This window comes from Diceros bicornis, chromosome 26 (genome assembly GCF_020826845.1).
Source record: "Diceros bicornis minor isolate mBicDic1 chromosome 26, mDicBic1.mat.cur, whole genome shotgun sequence".
Classification (NCBI taxonomy): Eukaryota; Metazoa; Chordata; class Mammalia; order Perissodactyla; family Rhinocerotidae; genus Diceros; species Diceros bicornis.
This window is the reverse complement of record NC_080765.1, coordinates 779409-794869: the sequence shown is the minus strand read 5'-3', so window position 1 is coordinate 794869 and position 15461 is coordinate 779409. Positions and strand designations below refer to the sequence as shown.

The window sequence follows — 15461 nt, the reverse complement described above, 5'->3', positions numbered from 1 at the left end:
CGCACTGAGCTCTGAGCTCTCAGCACTTGGCACATCTCCTCTCATGAGAGCCTCACAGCCGCCCCTGGGAGCTGGGGCATCAGGCCCATCTTAGGGATGAGTGAACAGAGGCTCCCCCTGAGACATCCATTCTCGTTCCTCAGGCTGGGGAAGCTCAGAGCTGCCTGATGGCACAGCTGCGTGAGGTTTTATCTGAGCTGGACTCTGCCTGTCCCTCCCATGCTGCCCGTGGAGGGAGAGAGCAGTCGGCCCCCTCCCAAGTCAGGCAGCACATAAGTGGCTGAGCAGCCCCCTCTGCCTGAGGCCTCAACCTCCAAGTCTGTCATCAGAGAGGGCTGTGCTGCCAGGTCCCTCAGCCTTCCCCCATGTCCTACTAGTCTGGAGCCCAGAGCCCATCCTAGGTCCAAGTCCTGTTTTCTCTGCATGCCCCACCCCCTCTGGGGACCTGGCAGTAGTGCAACATGAGAAGGGCAGGGCATAGGGGGCTAGTCAGGCTAGGGGGCTCTGTCTGATGGACTCTGGCTGTCTGCCTTCCAGGGGAATGAGATCAACCTTGAGAAGAGGACTGAGGAGCAGCTGTGGCACTCCTTGCAGGGGAGGGGAAGGAGGTGGAAATCAGAGACCCTCTGGGGAGAACAGTTTGTGGCTCCACCCCTTGTATCTTACATTGAGTGGAAGATTTTGGTAGAAGTCGAGACCCATCCAGTTGGCGCGTGGGTTGAAGGGAGGATGGCATCAAGGAAAACTTCTTGGAGGAGGGGCTGATTATTCCCATTCTGAGAACAGGTAGAACCTGGATGGAACTGGAGGGAAGGAGCGTTCCCAGGACTGGTCCCCTGCCCCAGTCCTTACCCCCCACAAGGCCCCTGCAACATCCCCCAACCAGGCCCTGTCTGCATCCTCTCCTTCCCTCTGGTCCCAAGAACACCGAGTCATGAGGGAGATCCTGCTGCTCCAGGTCGCTGCAAAGAATTATAAAAAGACCCCAAGGAGTGATTTGGGGCCTGGTTCCAGGACATGGAGCTGCTCAACGAGAATGAGTGAGGCCGGGCAGGAGTTGGGTGAGGGCAGGGGTGGATTCTCCCTGTTGGCCAGTCCAGAGAGCCTGTCTCCGTGGCCCCCTGGTCAGCCACAGGCCTTATGGCATGGCGACCTCTGGGACACCCAGACTCCAGCTGCTGAGGTTTCTTTTGACCAAATTTTAGGAACTTTTAGTTTTCTAGTTGAATCTCTGGAATTGCATCAGCTCTAAGTGGGGAAAACAATGGATAAAGATCAAAACGTGCATGTGGAGAGGACAAGGCCCGAGGAAGATCATTTGCAAATGGACTAAAGGCAGGCAGGACTTTCCCTCCTGAGACCCCTCTAGGGGCTCCATGTTCACCCCTGACCTAGATTTGAATCCTGCTGGGATCCTTGTACAGGACTCTGAATTCCTTTTCCTGCTTGATTTGTATCCAGGAGGAACGATTTCTGATGCAGCTTTTAAGGCTACAGCTGGGCCTTGTTCCATAAACATGACTGCTCTCTGTGAACTAGGATTTCCAGCACCCCTGCCTTCCTTATGCAATTCCCTTTAGGGCAGAAATTCCCTAGAAGGCCCCCAGCCTCCTCCCTGGCTTCGCCTGATGGATCCCGAGTGAGCTCTGCTTTGCCAGGATGAGGGACCATAATCCTGGCCAGTCAGTGACCCCACACTGTCCCTTGCTGTCCAAGGTGAATTCTGAGCTCGTGTCCTTCTGAGGTCCAAGGTCTTGGGCAATCCTCCAGTTTACACACTCAGTGTTGGTGTTCTGAACTCGTCCAAATGGCGTAATTGGGCCCAAGTCATTAAAGTGTGTCACCCCTGGGTGGCTGTGCTTTTTCCCCAGTCTTGTGCTGTGGTTACATTACAACCAGCTGCTGGGGTGTGAACCCTGTTTGGAGCTTTGAAATATGAGGAATGACAGGGGTGTGGGGGTGTCCAGCGAGGAATGCCACGGAACTGATGATCCATGGTGGTGCATGAACACAGCCTTACCAATTAAAATACTGAAATGCTCCCCATCTGGTGGTGAATAGACACTGCTCTGAGCTCACACCAAGAACCCGATCCATGACTAGCAGCTTTCAAAGGGTTACCAAGTGGCATTTTGAACCTCTTCCCTTGGGAACACCCTGTAAGACAAGGGCCAGATGAATCGCTTGGCACTTGTGAGTTATCGCCTCCTTTCTGATGGCTGCAAGTGTCACCCAGACACACAGGCTGGACTCTGCCAGGGAAGCCTTCTCAGGACAACCAGAAGCTGAGGATGAATTCTGGTTCCCGGCATCCCAGGCCCTTCCTGACACAGCACAGCCACCCAGGAAAGTGATTTGGTAATGGAAAGACTGGGAAGGCCGTACTTTCCCTCCAAAGAGAAAGAGAAGTGCCAACAGTGAAAGCTTGATCCCTCAAATAGACAATTAAATCCCAACAAGCAGTGGGTTCTTGTCAGATTACTGATGCTGAAAAGGCCTCTTTTGATAATAGCACGATCCCCCAGCTGCCATGTCCATCTTCATGAATCAAATTTCCAACACATATGGATCTAAAAAACTGAGGGAAATCTGGTATTTCCTTAGATGCAACACTGAATTAGCATGCAACAAAGAACATAAAAATGGAGACCTAGAAGTAAATACCTAATTTGAGTACATAGATATCAAAGTGCTTTTGAAACAATATTTTGGAATCTATTGGAATATTACACAAAAAGAATAATCCACTTTTAGTACGTTTTACTGTGACTGTGAGGGGAAAAACTGAATCATCCCGTGACGTTGGTAACTCGCTGCTGACTTGAAAGTAAAAATAAATGATGTACATAGTAAAAGAAAATGAGAGAACAGCATGAAAAAAGAAGATCTTTCTCTCCTCACCTGAAACTCAACCTCTCACCTCAGAAAGAAACCGCTGTCTATATTTTCTATGTCACACAGCAGAGTTTAATAAAAGAAACGTATTGGTATGTTTTAAAGTTTCAAGAGCTCAAAGCAAGGAAACATTAGGGACGCAACCATGAGACCTCACTGAGGTGCCTGCTCCATTTCATCTGCTGTCAGGACGTCCTTCTTGACCCCTCGTTTTCTCTGCCTCGCTAGCAAGTCTGTCCGCCATCAGTGCTACCACCAGTCTCTCTCCTGTGCTCCTCACTGCCCTTTCCTCTTTCCTGATACCTTCCACAGTCACCAGAAATTGTTGGGAGTGAAGCTGGAATGCCCAGATCAGCTCCTGGAATCATCTCTGTCAAATCTGAAGACCAGCAGGAGTGGGCATGGGACCTGGAGTGCAGACCACCTGCGAGCACACCTGGCAGGGATTCACCTGTGTGACTAGGTGCAAGTGTTTGCAACGCTTTGGCAAGATTGAAAGGACTTACCAGTACTCCTGCACTGCTGCAGGCCTGGAGTCCTCGCGGTCTCTCGGGCCAGCAGACCTGGTGGGGCTGGTCCAAGGTGTCCTCCCAGAGACCCGTCACTGCTAGGATGGGATGGGATTCTAGTAACCGGCCCCTTGACTATGTCACTGGACATCCTAAAAGGGATGGAGGTGCTTAAACCAGGCTTTGGTTTGGACTGGTTCCCACAGTCACGCTGCTTCCTCTGTGAAGACATGACTATCATCCTTCTTTTCCTCTTACCTTACAAAAATAAATCATGATATTGGGTCAAATGACAAAGGAAGCCTGCCATTTTAGGACAATTATCATGGCTGTTTTGTACTTCCACGCTCCCTCTATCCTCTGGGGATCTGACCTGTGTCCTGGGATGTCATCAGGCAGATTTGCATCTAGAACAGAAAGCTCCGGGTCAAAACTCAAGGCTACTCCAGATCATTTCTCTCCCTCCATCCTGTTAACCCCCCCTCCTTGTTTGAGTGTGTTTCTATTCCTTTCTTGTCCTTGTCACTCTCAACTGTACAAGTCCTGGCACTCCATCTCAGGACAGTCGGTCCCCAATCTTTTACTAAATCCCAAATCCCACCATTTCTGTGTTTTCTGACTACTCATTTGCTTAATCCATTGACCACTCGGTGTTCATAGAAGTGAAATCAATAGTGACATTGTCAACCAGCCCTTGTTAGCGACTTACTCCCACATCCCAGATGTTCACGTAATCCAAATGGTTATGTTCAAAGTAAATAATTCAGAAAACATATTCCCTCACCACAAATTCCTGATATCTAATACTTTTATTCAAACACTCATACAGTGGATACCTGTCCCTCAAGATAAGAAGTAATGCCACATCACCGATCCTCACCTTAATTTCCTCCTACCCCTATCAATCCTGGATTCCATGGACTATGAACTCAATAATTTCCTTGGAATAATAAAAAATTCCTTACCACTTAGTTATGTTGTAAACCTCCAAACCCAGAAGATCCCGATTATCTGCCATGCCGCAGCTACTGCTGGTCTTATAACAAGCTGAAGAAAAAGCAGGAAACATGATCTTTTGGTACCACTGTAAATACAAAACCATCTGCATCAACTGGGAAGCACTCATAATGCCTGAAAATTTTGTTCTCTTTTTTTGTGTTGGGTCAATAACAAAAAGAAAAATAAATTAAAAAGTGGACACGGGGGCTGGCCCCATGGCTTAGCGGTTAAGTGCGCACGCTCTGCTACTGGCAGCCCGGGTTCGGATGCCGGGCGCGCACCAACGCACCGCTTCTCTGGCCATGTTGAGGCCGCGTCCCACATACAGCAACTAGAAGGATGTGCAGCTATGACATACAACTATCTACTGGGGCTTTGGGGGAAAAATAAATAAATAAATAAAATTAAAGGCAAAAAAAAAAAATTGGCAAAGGACCAGAATAGATTTTTTCCAATGAAGACCTACTAGTGGCCAATAGGTGTATGAAAAGGTGTTCGGCATCACTAATCAGGGAATGCAAATCAAAACCACAATGAGCTATCACTTCACACCTGTTAAGATGGCGATTATCAAAACAACTAAAGGTGGCAAATGTTGGTGAGGATGTGGAGAAAAGGAACCCTTGTGGGAATGTAAACTAGTACAGCCATTATGGAAAACAGTATGCAGATTCCTCCAAAAATGAAAACTAGCACATGATCCAGCAATCCCACTTCTAGTATATACGCACAGGAATTGAAATCAGCGTCTCAGCGAGATACCTGCACTCTAATGTTCATTGCAGCTAATTTACAATAGCTAAGACACGGAAGTAACCTAAATGTCACTGATGGATGAAAGGATAAAGAAATGGAATATTAGTCAACCTTGAAAAAAGAAGCAATTCCTGCCATTTTTGACAACATGGATGGACCTGGAAGACATTAGGCTAAGTGAAATAAGGCAGACAGAGAAAGGCAAATACTCACTTATATGTGGAATCTAAAATAGTTAAACTCATACAAGCAGAGGTTAGAATGGTGGTTGCCAGGGGTTGGGAGGATGGAGAATTTGGGAGCTGATGGTCAAAGGATACAAAGTTTTAGTTATCAGGATAAATAAGTTCTGGAGATGTAGGCTACGACATAGTGCCTACTGGTAACAAGACTGTATTGCATACATCACATTTGCTAATAGAGTAGATATTAAGAGATCTTACCACAGAATAATAGTAATAAAGGAGGTGAGAGAAAACTTTGGGAGGTGATGGATATGTTTGTGGCCTTGATGGTGGTGACAGTCTCAAGGGTGTATACTTATGTCCTAATTCATCAAGCTGTGTATGGAAAAGTATGACATCATCGTTGATTCTTCTGCACCTTGAAATACGCCATGTCCTCATCACATGAGAAAATTTTGTAACTATATATGGGGACAGATGTTAACTGGACTTATTGTGCTGATCATTTCGACATATACTCAAACATTGAATTATTAAGTTGTACCCCTGAAACTAATATAATGTTGTATGTCAACTTTACCTCAATTAAAAAAACACAACAGACAAAATGATTTGAATATTGTAAAGGAGTTCAGTGAATCCTTGAAACTGCCCCACTCCTATATGGGAGTTACAGGAAGCAGAGAGGATGAAGGAAGATGGAAGAAAGTTGTACAAAAGAGTATTCAAATTAAAATCATTTGAGTTGCTATCAGCTCCTTGTGGCAGAGTTGTGTGAGCCCTGATCTTCTTTCACATTTATCCTGGAAAAGCATACTTTCAGATCCAACCCATAATAGTTCATCATTTGCTCTAATACGAAAATCTCAACTTAATAAATAAAACCAAAACCATCCCTTATGTATGAATAAAGTTAGTGAACTTTACAGAGAAAAGAGCATATTTGCACAATCTCAATAAAGGAAACAGAAGAACTGAATGATGATCGAGTCTCAGTCAAGCTTATCTTTGAAAGCCAGTGAAGCCAGGATATCTTTTCAAGGATGTGTGTAGAGCTGTCAACCTTGGAAAATAGAAATAGTGGCCTCCTCTAGAGCAAAGGACAGGCTTGCTTACTGCCCAATATAATAGAAATAACACCCCTCCCTGGGGCAAAGGTCAGCAGACTTCCTGCCCATTATCAAAGATTTGAGTTCCTTCAGCTCTGAGTTCTTGCAACCCTCTGCATGTCACCTGGCCCACTGTGTATCACCCTGTAGGAAGTGGGATTTAGTGAACTGGTGCAAATGTTGATACTCTGGCCACTAGTATTGTTGTGTCATTAAGTCCTTTGTCTCTGACCCATGGGTCTAGTTTCTTTTGCCAGCATCTATAAGACCATGGTAAGCTGACTTATTAGCTTGCAGGTAAGGTAAAATATCATACCTTTCACGGTTCCTGACAAGCCCTTAATGTAACTAGTACTCTTAGGAACAGAGAGCTATCCAGAACAATATGTATGAATATTCATCATCGAAGACTTCATGCAACCAAAACTGTAATAAGTCTCTCTGATCTCTTTTATTTCTACCCCAAGTAGAAGGAGAGGCACCAAACTATTACAGACCTAGGGCTTGTGCAAGCCACCTGGAGACCTAGTGACCAGAAACTTCCCATGGGGAGCAAAGACAGATGGGCATATTTCCAAAATGGACCCATATGCCTCCTTATCATCCAAAAGACAGTACATTATCTTAATTTATGATGATTTCATTCACTAAAATCTTGTGATGGGCCAAAGATGCACATCTAAGAAGAGTGAGACACATGGCAGTTGTAAGCAGATTAACACATTTGGTGAATATCAAACTCTGAACTAAACTTAGTGTTCTAATCTATTATAAGGTACAACAAATTTAATTAGGTCAATTAAATGATCTTTAATGGTATGCCTGATTATTACTCTGCAATAATGAACAAGAAACTCATGTAAATAACTATAATTGGTCTTACTTTAAAATATAATAGTCAAGACTGTTTGAGATAAGCTGGAGAGAAGGAAGGGGAGAAATAGATAAAAGTTAGCTGCTCTGAAGCCACTCTCAAGACCCCTGGATCTACATGTAACCCAGGAGATCGAGGCAGATAGCTATGTGCCTAGATCCTCCTGCACTGTGCTTCGCAGGGATGTCACGGAGCTGAAGCAGCTTCCTAAATCATGTTTACACGTCCATGTGTCCCATACCACTGACCATGGGGATGAAACACCATTCAATCATCCCTTACACCCCTCTAATTAACAATTAGATTTCAGAATGATTGTATCATTACATGATAATTTATTCTTCAAACCTGTAGGATGCCAAGCTAAAAGAAAATCAAATTTCAATGGCTTCTTTTCTTTCAAGGACCAAGATGTTCTTTCACACTTGGAATCCGGATTAGAGGATAAATCCATCAAATCAATGGAAACAAGTTATGAAATGGACAGAGGGATATTTCATTCATATATACACAGTTTGTACTGTGGCAAAAATAGAGTTATATTTTAAAAAATTAGAATTTCTTGAAATTTTAGAGATTTTAAAGACTTTGTTCTGCTTATACTCCCTTTGGTTTACCAAATCAAACTCACTTTTTAATGGGCATTTCTAGCATTGAGTGCTAATAACAACAGCTTTTTTAAATTCTTATTTTTCCCAGGTCAAACACCAAGGGTAGAGGTCATCAAAAGATCAAGTCTAATCTACCTACGGGTGTGGCAGCCTTAACTATGGATGTTCAAGCCAGACATTGCCAGAAGAACTACATCTCTTCACCCATAGGTGAGTTTTTACTAGTAATCACAGAAACTTAGGGATATCAAAGGAAATTTTTTATTAAGAACCCAAGTTATAGATTCCTCTCTTAGGTTCATTACTTTGAATTTTTGACTCAAATCATATATATCGATTGGACCATGTTAAATTCTATGATCTTTAGAAGATGCAACCTACAGCTGAAGAGAAACAGATACAACATCAATATCTTATCCTCTCTGAAGCCAAACTGAGAGCCCCTGGAGTCAGAAGTTTCCAAGAAAAGAAAAAGTCATCCATCTTCGGAAGACAGACAGTAGAGGTTAGTCAAACATTCAACTTTAAATTGTTAACATGACTTGTTAGAATGTGATGGAGGACACCTTCTAAGTTTCATGATTTTTCTCCAGAATATTGAGATGGATGACCTTGAAGTCCAGTTTCCCATAAATGTATTTATTCCATGATAAAATTAATTTCCCTATAATTACCATGAAAATGTTACATCATAGTCTCTGACTAAAAGGAAACAAAGCAAATTGAGCAGTTGAATAACAGTGTAATTAATTCCATACAAGGATCTTTACTGCAGCGTTATGTATAATAGTGAAACTGGATGTAATCCCATTTCTATCAAAGAAGAAGTAAACAGATTATGGTATTCCTGTTCTTTGGAATACCTCTAAAACATCTAAAATGGTAAGTTAGAATGATGTGCACTGATAAGGGGAGACGTCTATGATATATGATTTGGGAAACAGCAAATTGCAAAACGATGTAGTTATATAATTTATGTTAAAAAACTTTATGTGTATTTATAAATTCATAGGAAATTTCCAGAAGAATAAACCCCACCCTGTTAACAATAATGGCTTCTGAGTAGGGGAGTGAGTTTCAGGGAAGGGGATGAAAGGGGTGGGTTTCACTTTATATAGATCTGTGTACTTTGACTTTTTTTACAATATGTATTTCTTTCATAATTAGAAAAATGACTGATGTGACCATTTGGTGCAGGACAACAGTATTATGTTCACCAGTCTCTGTAACGTATGTTACTGCACAGCACAGACTGTAGGAGAAAGCCCAGAGGAGCAATGAAGACAAAGAAGACATGACACCTGCAAAAAGTCAGTGGAGTATTTCTACGTAACAAACCTTCCAGGTGAGTGACGGTCAGTATCTTCCACTGATCCAGCTCTCACAATAAACCTAGAACATGCCCAGGGTAAGCTGGAGGACTACGCCCCACTAGTCCATTCCCCGCCCAGGGCCTGTTTGTGCAGGGTGACTGCCATCAAGCAGACAATGGACTCAGGATGGAGCATGTGCCTTTGGGGAGGCTGGTAGAGAGGGACAAAGTGGAACACCAGCTAAGTGCACACACCTGAGAGGTGGAGTTCCAGGAGGAGACTCAAAATGTACCAAGAAACTGCGTGAAGGGAGCTACTCGACCTCTCTGAGCCTCAGTGTCCCCCCCTGTAAAATGAGGATCACAGGCCTACTTCACAGACCTGTTGGGGAAGATACATAAAAGTGCCTGTGACAGCCAGTGTCCACATTATTAACAAAGCCGTGCCCAGAGCATCCGGGGAGTTGTAGTCCTGTAGTCCTGCAAGCTCCCAGCCTGGAGCGGTTGAGAGACAAAAGCTCCCAGCATGCACAGCTAGGGGCCCCAACTCCCTCCTTGTCCCTCCACCCCTGGGCCCCACTCCTCTCCTTGTCCACCCCACCCTCTATCATGCCTCTTCTCTCTACCACGCCCACTCTCCATGCCCTGCCCAACGCCTGGAGTATGCGCAGCGTGGTTGGGCTGCATCCCTTGAGGCCGGGACTCAGGTAGGGGTGGGGCTCACCAGCCTGGCTGTTGCTGAGAATGCTTGCAGCCCTGGTGGAAGCTCCCTGGCCAGTATTTGAAATGTAAATTCAATATCTAAAATGGAAATACCGGGTGACTGGGATCCTGGAATTTGCCTTTTCAAGGCCACTTGTCCTACTATCCCCTCCATCCCTCCAGGCTGCCATGATCCTCCCTTTGGACTCCATGGTCAGGGGCGTTGCACAGATCCTCCCTTTGGACCCCGCCTGCCTGAAGGGCCTATACCTTGGTCAGGCATCTTAGAAGGACTGCTGTGAGCCATGTCATAAAAAGGAGAAAACATCACAGTGGACAGCCCCAATTCCTGCATATACAGATGGGAAACTTAGGTGCACTGGTAAGTGACTCCTAAGCCGCTTCAGGGGACCACACGCAAGCCCCTTCTCCGACGCTGCACACAGGCCTTGTTCACTGGACTTCCTTGGCCTCATTAACACAGGCAACAGCACTGAAACTTCCCGTTGTTCCTTCGCACAATGTCAGGGAAGTTTGTGTAGGAAGGTAATATGCAATTTCTGCTCTACTATAGGGCTGGCTCCTTGGGAACCAGTTTTAATATCTCTTTTTAAATATACCCTCAGAATCACAAAATAATTAAGCAAAATAATTTGTTGCTCTTGGGGGTTATAGCGATAATTCTCTTGAGTCGTTTTTCCATTTAGCTTCTCTGATTGACTCCAAATACTACAGCACCACACCCTTCTAGACTGGTGGATGTGCAGCTCCACTTCTTTGCAAGGAGGACACACAATAGCAGAATATCCATGGCCCAACTTTCTGGAGCATCAGTATTACTACAAGATTTGGAAGAAGCTAAGTTAGGTCATTTCCAAGGTAAGGAATTAAAAACTTAAAACTAAGATGAGGTGGGAAAGTCATATACCATTAATAGTTGTCAGTAATCTGTGCCTGAAATGTCAGACTTTCTCTGAGAAAGAACTCTGAGACTCTACTTCCCATTGTTTTATATAGGAAAAATTAGAAGACATAGCAAATCTATTGAAAAATCCTACCAATTTCCTAAGTCACGTTATGGCACCTACACATAAGTTATGAACATCATTGCTCCTCGTTTTCTTCCTCATTCAACCCAGTCCCACAGGTCTTGAGTGCATGCTGTGAACACTGCACTGTGCTAGATGTCAAGGCCTTGGTGAGCATCATTGTGGGGGTGGACGTTGATGGAAAAAGATTGCATCATAAAAATTCAAAGCCATGCCACTTGCCAAATTGAGGCAAAAATGGAAAGACCTAGGATGCCAAGGAAGGGTGAGGGCATTAATAGATACTTGGGAGTATTAAAATCCATCTGATGATGTCATGAGTGAACGTGTTCCACTTTAAAACAAAACACTGCTGTTGTTCTCAGATATTGAGTTAGTATCTTTGTGCAAATATGCAGGATTTAAAGTGTTTATTGATGTATAACATGCATACAGAAATATATGCAGACGTCATCCGTGTAAACCTCAAAGAATTATTACAAAGTGAACACACTTGTGTGACCAAGAACTAGCACCAGCTTCATTCAGGCCCCAACAATCCCTTTCTCCCTCCTTCCTCCCCAAAGGTAACCAATATCTTACCAGCAAACACTGTATATCGAGTTTGTCTTCTTATACAAGTGTTTTATTACAGGACAATTTAAACAATATACAAAATAAAGAAAATAGCATAGTAGGCCCGTCACCCAACTTCAACAACTACTAATCATCTGCCTTTTATGTTTTATCCAGACTCCATCCCATTCTCACCTCACTGTATTATTCTTTTAGTCCTTTTTGTATGTGTTGGGGGGTAAGATGTACACACACTGAAAGGCACAAATCTCAATCGTACAGTTTTGGCAAATAAACATGCCCATATAACCTTCACCCCTTTAAGAATAAAGTATTGCCATCACCCCCAGAAAACTCTTTCCTGTTCCATCCCAGGCAATTTTTTCCTTCCCCCGAGGCAACCACTGTTCTGGTTTTTTCACCATAGGTTCATCTTGGCAGAAATCAGCCCACGTGTATTGTTTTCTGTCTAGCTTGCATCCCTCGGCACGAGGTAGATGAGACTCACCCAGCACGTGTGTGTCAGCATTTGCTCCTCAGCACGGCTGAGGGCGTTCTGCTCTGTGGATGCCCCAAAGTGGGCTCGTCTTCCTCCTGGGGACGTGCAGGTCATCTCCTGTGAACATTCTTGTACAAACACTTTTTGTATGCTGTTTAATTCCTTTATTAACATTTAAGTGACACAGCTTTGCAGTTTTTAGTGGTTGATCCAGATTACAATATGCATCTTTAACATATCACAGCTGTCCTAGACTTAATAGTGCACCAGTTTAAGCAATGTAAAATATGGAAGACTTGCTACAGAACAGTTCCATTTATCTCTGTCTGTCCTTTGTGTTATGTTGTCATAAATTTTACATCTACCCATATTATAAATCCCACAATACAGTGTTATGATTTTTCTTTAAATAGTCATAGGTCTTTTAAAGAAGTTAAGAGAAAAATGTTTAGTATTGGGAGGGAAATGTTTTGAGGATCTGCAAATGTACTGTTTCTTCTCTAAGTTTCACTCACAGTTTTTGCATTCATCAGTCAGTCTTGCCTACAGTAATTATTACTGTGGTGTTCTAGTGGCGATTTGCTATTTCATGCTATCCAGCAGCGTTTATTATTTGGAATTCTGTGAGGAATATTGCCCCCGTCCCTCTCCCTGCCTTCTACCTGTCTTTCTCTCTTTCTCTCATTCTTCCCACCCCCCCTTTTTCTTTCTTACTTTCTTATTTAATCTTCTTTATATCAGTATAGACTCATGGATATTTATTTTATTCTCTGGGTAATAATCCAATGCTACCATTATTTATTTTGTTGCTCCCAGTTTTCCAGCTTGAGCCATTGGGAAGTCTTTAAGATTGATTCCTTTTGACACATCTCCTCATTTTCTGTGTTTTTTTTGAAAGCACTTTCCTACTTTCTGGCAATACAAGAAGCTCCAGGCTCATATTTTATTTCCCCTCCCCAGATCTAGAATTAGCCATTTCTCCAAGAAAACCTGGTTCTTTTTATTGGAGAATGATATTTAGAAACCAAAATCTGGGAGCTAGGTGTGCCCATTGATACTAGGGTGTCACTGCTTCTAGACCCTCTCAGCAGAGCTTGGAAATGTATGAATGAATATAAACTCAGGTATACACATCTACCTATCGATATATCAATCTATCAATCTATCTATCTATCTGGATAGATATATTAAAAGAGACATGGATTCATATTGATACTTCCAACTCCAATCCAGCACCACAGAGTTTATTCCAGCATTCTCCTTTTGTTTATTTGTAACTTCTTTCACCAACAGTGAGAAACTTAACTCCAGTTAGCTACAATATATTTACTAATGTGTCAAGTAGTTTCAGAATCGCTGATCCATACCCTTACGAAAAACAAATTTACCACCTAGAGTACAGTGTTTCTGTACAGTACTTTAGTTTTACAGTATCCCATCAAAACACTGTCTTCCAAAGTTATTTAGGTCAGGACCTTTCATCCCTACCCCTTCTGTGTGGTTATGTCACATGCTTGTAATACAGTGAGGTTCATTTGTCACTGCATTCCATCTGAGTTCCCCAGCATCCTGATTGATTTTTAAAATTTGCAGAGTAAAATTCACTCTATGTGGTGTACAGTTCTGTGGGTTTTGACAACTTTATGGTCATGTATCCACGTCCACGGTACCACACAGAGCTGTTTCTTTCACTCCCAAAATTCTCTCATACTGTCTTTTTGTAGTCAACCCCTTCCCCCATTCCATCCCTTGGCAACCACTGATCATTTTCCATCTCTGTAATGCTGTCTTTTCTAGAAAGTCATATAAATGGAATCATATACTATATAGCCTTTTGAATCTGGCTTCCTTCACTTAGAGATATGCATCCAAGATTCATCCATGTTGTTGTGTGAATCAAGAGTTCATCCTTTTTATTGCCCAGTAGTATTCTAATGTACTGATGCACCACAGTTTCTTTTCCATTCACCTGACGAAGGACATTTAGTTTGTTTCTGGCTTTTCACAATTATGAATAAAATGGCTATGAAGATTCATGCAAAGATTTTTGTTTAAACATTAGTTTTCAATTTGCTTCAGTAAATCTCTAGGAGTGGGATATCTGAGTCATATAATAAGTGTATGTTTAACTTTATAAGAACCTGCTAAACTGTTTTCCGAATACAACTATCATGCTGCATTCCCAGTTCTAGTTGCTCCTAGTCCTCACCAGCATTTGGTATTTGCAATTTTATTTTTTATTTTAGCCACCTAATAGGTGTGTGGTACCTTATTGTGGCTTCTGCTTCCTTTTGAAAGTGAGTTCTGCTAAATACAGATCCTGTGTTTACTTTTGGGTTTTCTTTCTGCACTTGAGAGATGTCATTTTGTTGTTGATTTGTCTCTTTTGTTTTTGATAATATATCATCCATCATTCATATTATTTCTCCCTGTATGTAATGTCTTCCCCTGTATATGTGTATTTCCCTGACTGCTTTCAAGATTTTCTTTTTATCTTTGGATTTTAGCAGCTTGACTATCATGTGCCTAGGTATGGTTTTATTTTGTATTTTATTTTGTGGGTTTCCTGACTTTCTTGGATCTAAAATTTTAGATTTTTCACGAAATTTTGGAAGTTTTATGCTATTACTCATTGATTTTCCTTTCTGCTTCATTTAATTTTTTGTCTCTCCCCTCTCTGATGAGGACTCACTCATCTCTCAGGTCTTAAGGCACTCTTCATTTTTCTCAAAACTTTTATGTTCTTTTCTTCAGACTGGATCATTTCTATTGCTCTATCTTCATGTTTCTTCTAATGTTTCTAATCTACCGGTAAACTCAAAAATATTTTCTGTATTTCACCTTCCTATTTGGTTCTTTTTTGTAATTTCCATTTCTCTGCTGAGTTTCTATATCTGTTCATTCATTATGAGAATATTTTTCTTTACCACCATGATCATCTATATAAAAGCTGCTTTCTCATCCTTGTCTGCTAATTGCAACACCTTGGGAATAGTTTCTACTGCCCACTTTTGGTCGTATATGGATTATATTTTCCTATTTCTTCAAATCTCATGATTTTTTAAATTATGTACTGGAAACCATGGATGATAGTTATAGAGACTCTGGATTCTATTGTATCCCTTTGAAGAGTGTTGTTATTTTTCTAGCAGGGAGTTAACTTGGCTGGACTGAAACTCCAATCCTATCTCCTTTACAACGGGCATAGCTGAAATCCTCATTCAGTTCTTTCATCTTCCAACTGCTGTTTTTACACTAGGCCCTCTGAGGCCTACCCTGCATGTGTGTTGTTCAAAGATCTGCCAATTTGGTGTGTGTGTGGGGCAGACTTTCATACATATTTTAAGATTTTCCTCTTTGTGGTTCCCTCCCTTCCAGAATTTCTCCCCCAACTTTCCAGCTACTC

At 42.5% G+C, this 15461-nt stretch overlaps 2 protein-coding genes across 18 annotated transcripts in view; both read left to right on the top strand.

Moving 5' to 3' along the window:
* Nucleotides 1-8148, top strand: part of LOC131422054 (ral guanine nucleotide dissociation stimulator-like) — a 181500-nt gene extending 173352 nt beyond the window's left edge. For all 8 annotated transcript variants that reach the window (XM_058568913.1, XM_058568915.1, XM_058568914.1 and 5 more), the window contains one exon: nucleotides 8027-8148. The gene's annotated coding sequence lies outside the window, so the exon portion shown is untranslated. The remainder of the gene's footprint in view (nucleotides 1-8026) is intronic.
* Nucleotides 1-15461, top strand: part of LOC131422056 (ral guanine nucleotide dissociation stimulator-like) — a 274683-nt gene that overhangs the window by 19783 nt on the left and 239439 nt on the right. For 6 of the 10 annotated variants that reach the window (XR_009224012.1, XR_009224014.1, XR_009224013.1 and 3 more), the window contains exons 1-3: nucleotides 9189-9283; nucleotides 10136-10334; nucleotides 10660-10831. The exons of 1 other annotated variant lie outside the window; for it this stretch is intronic. The gene's annotated coding sequence lies outside the window, so the exon portion shown is untranslated. 3 more of the 10 variants (XM_058568922.1, XM_058568925.1, XM_058568920.1) reach the window with 3 other exon arrangements.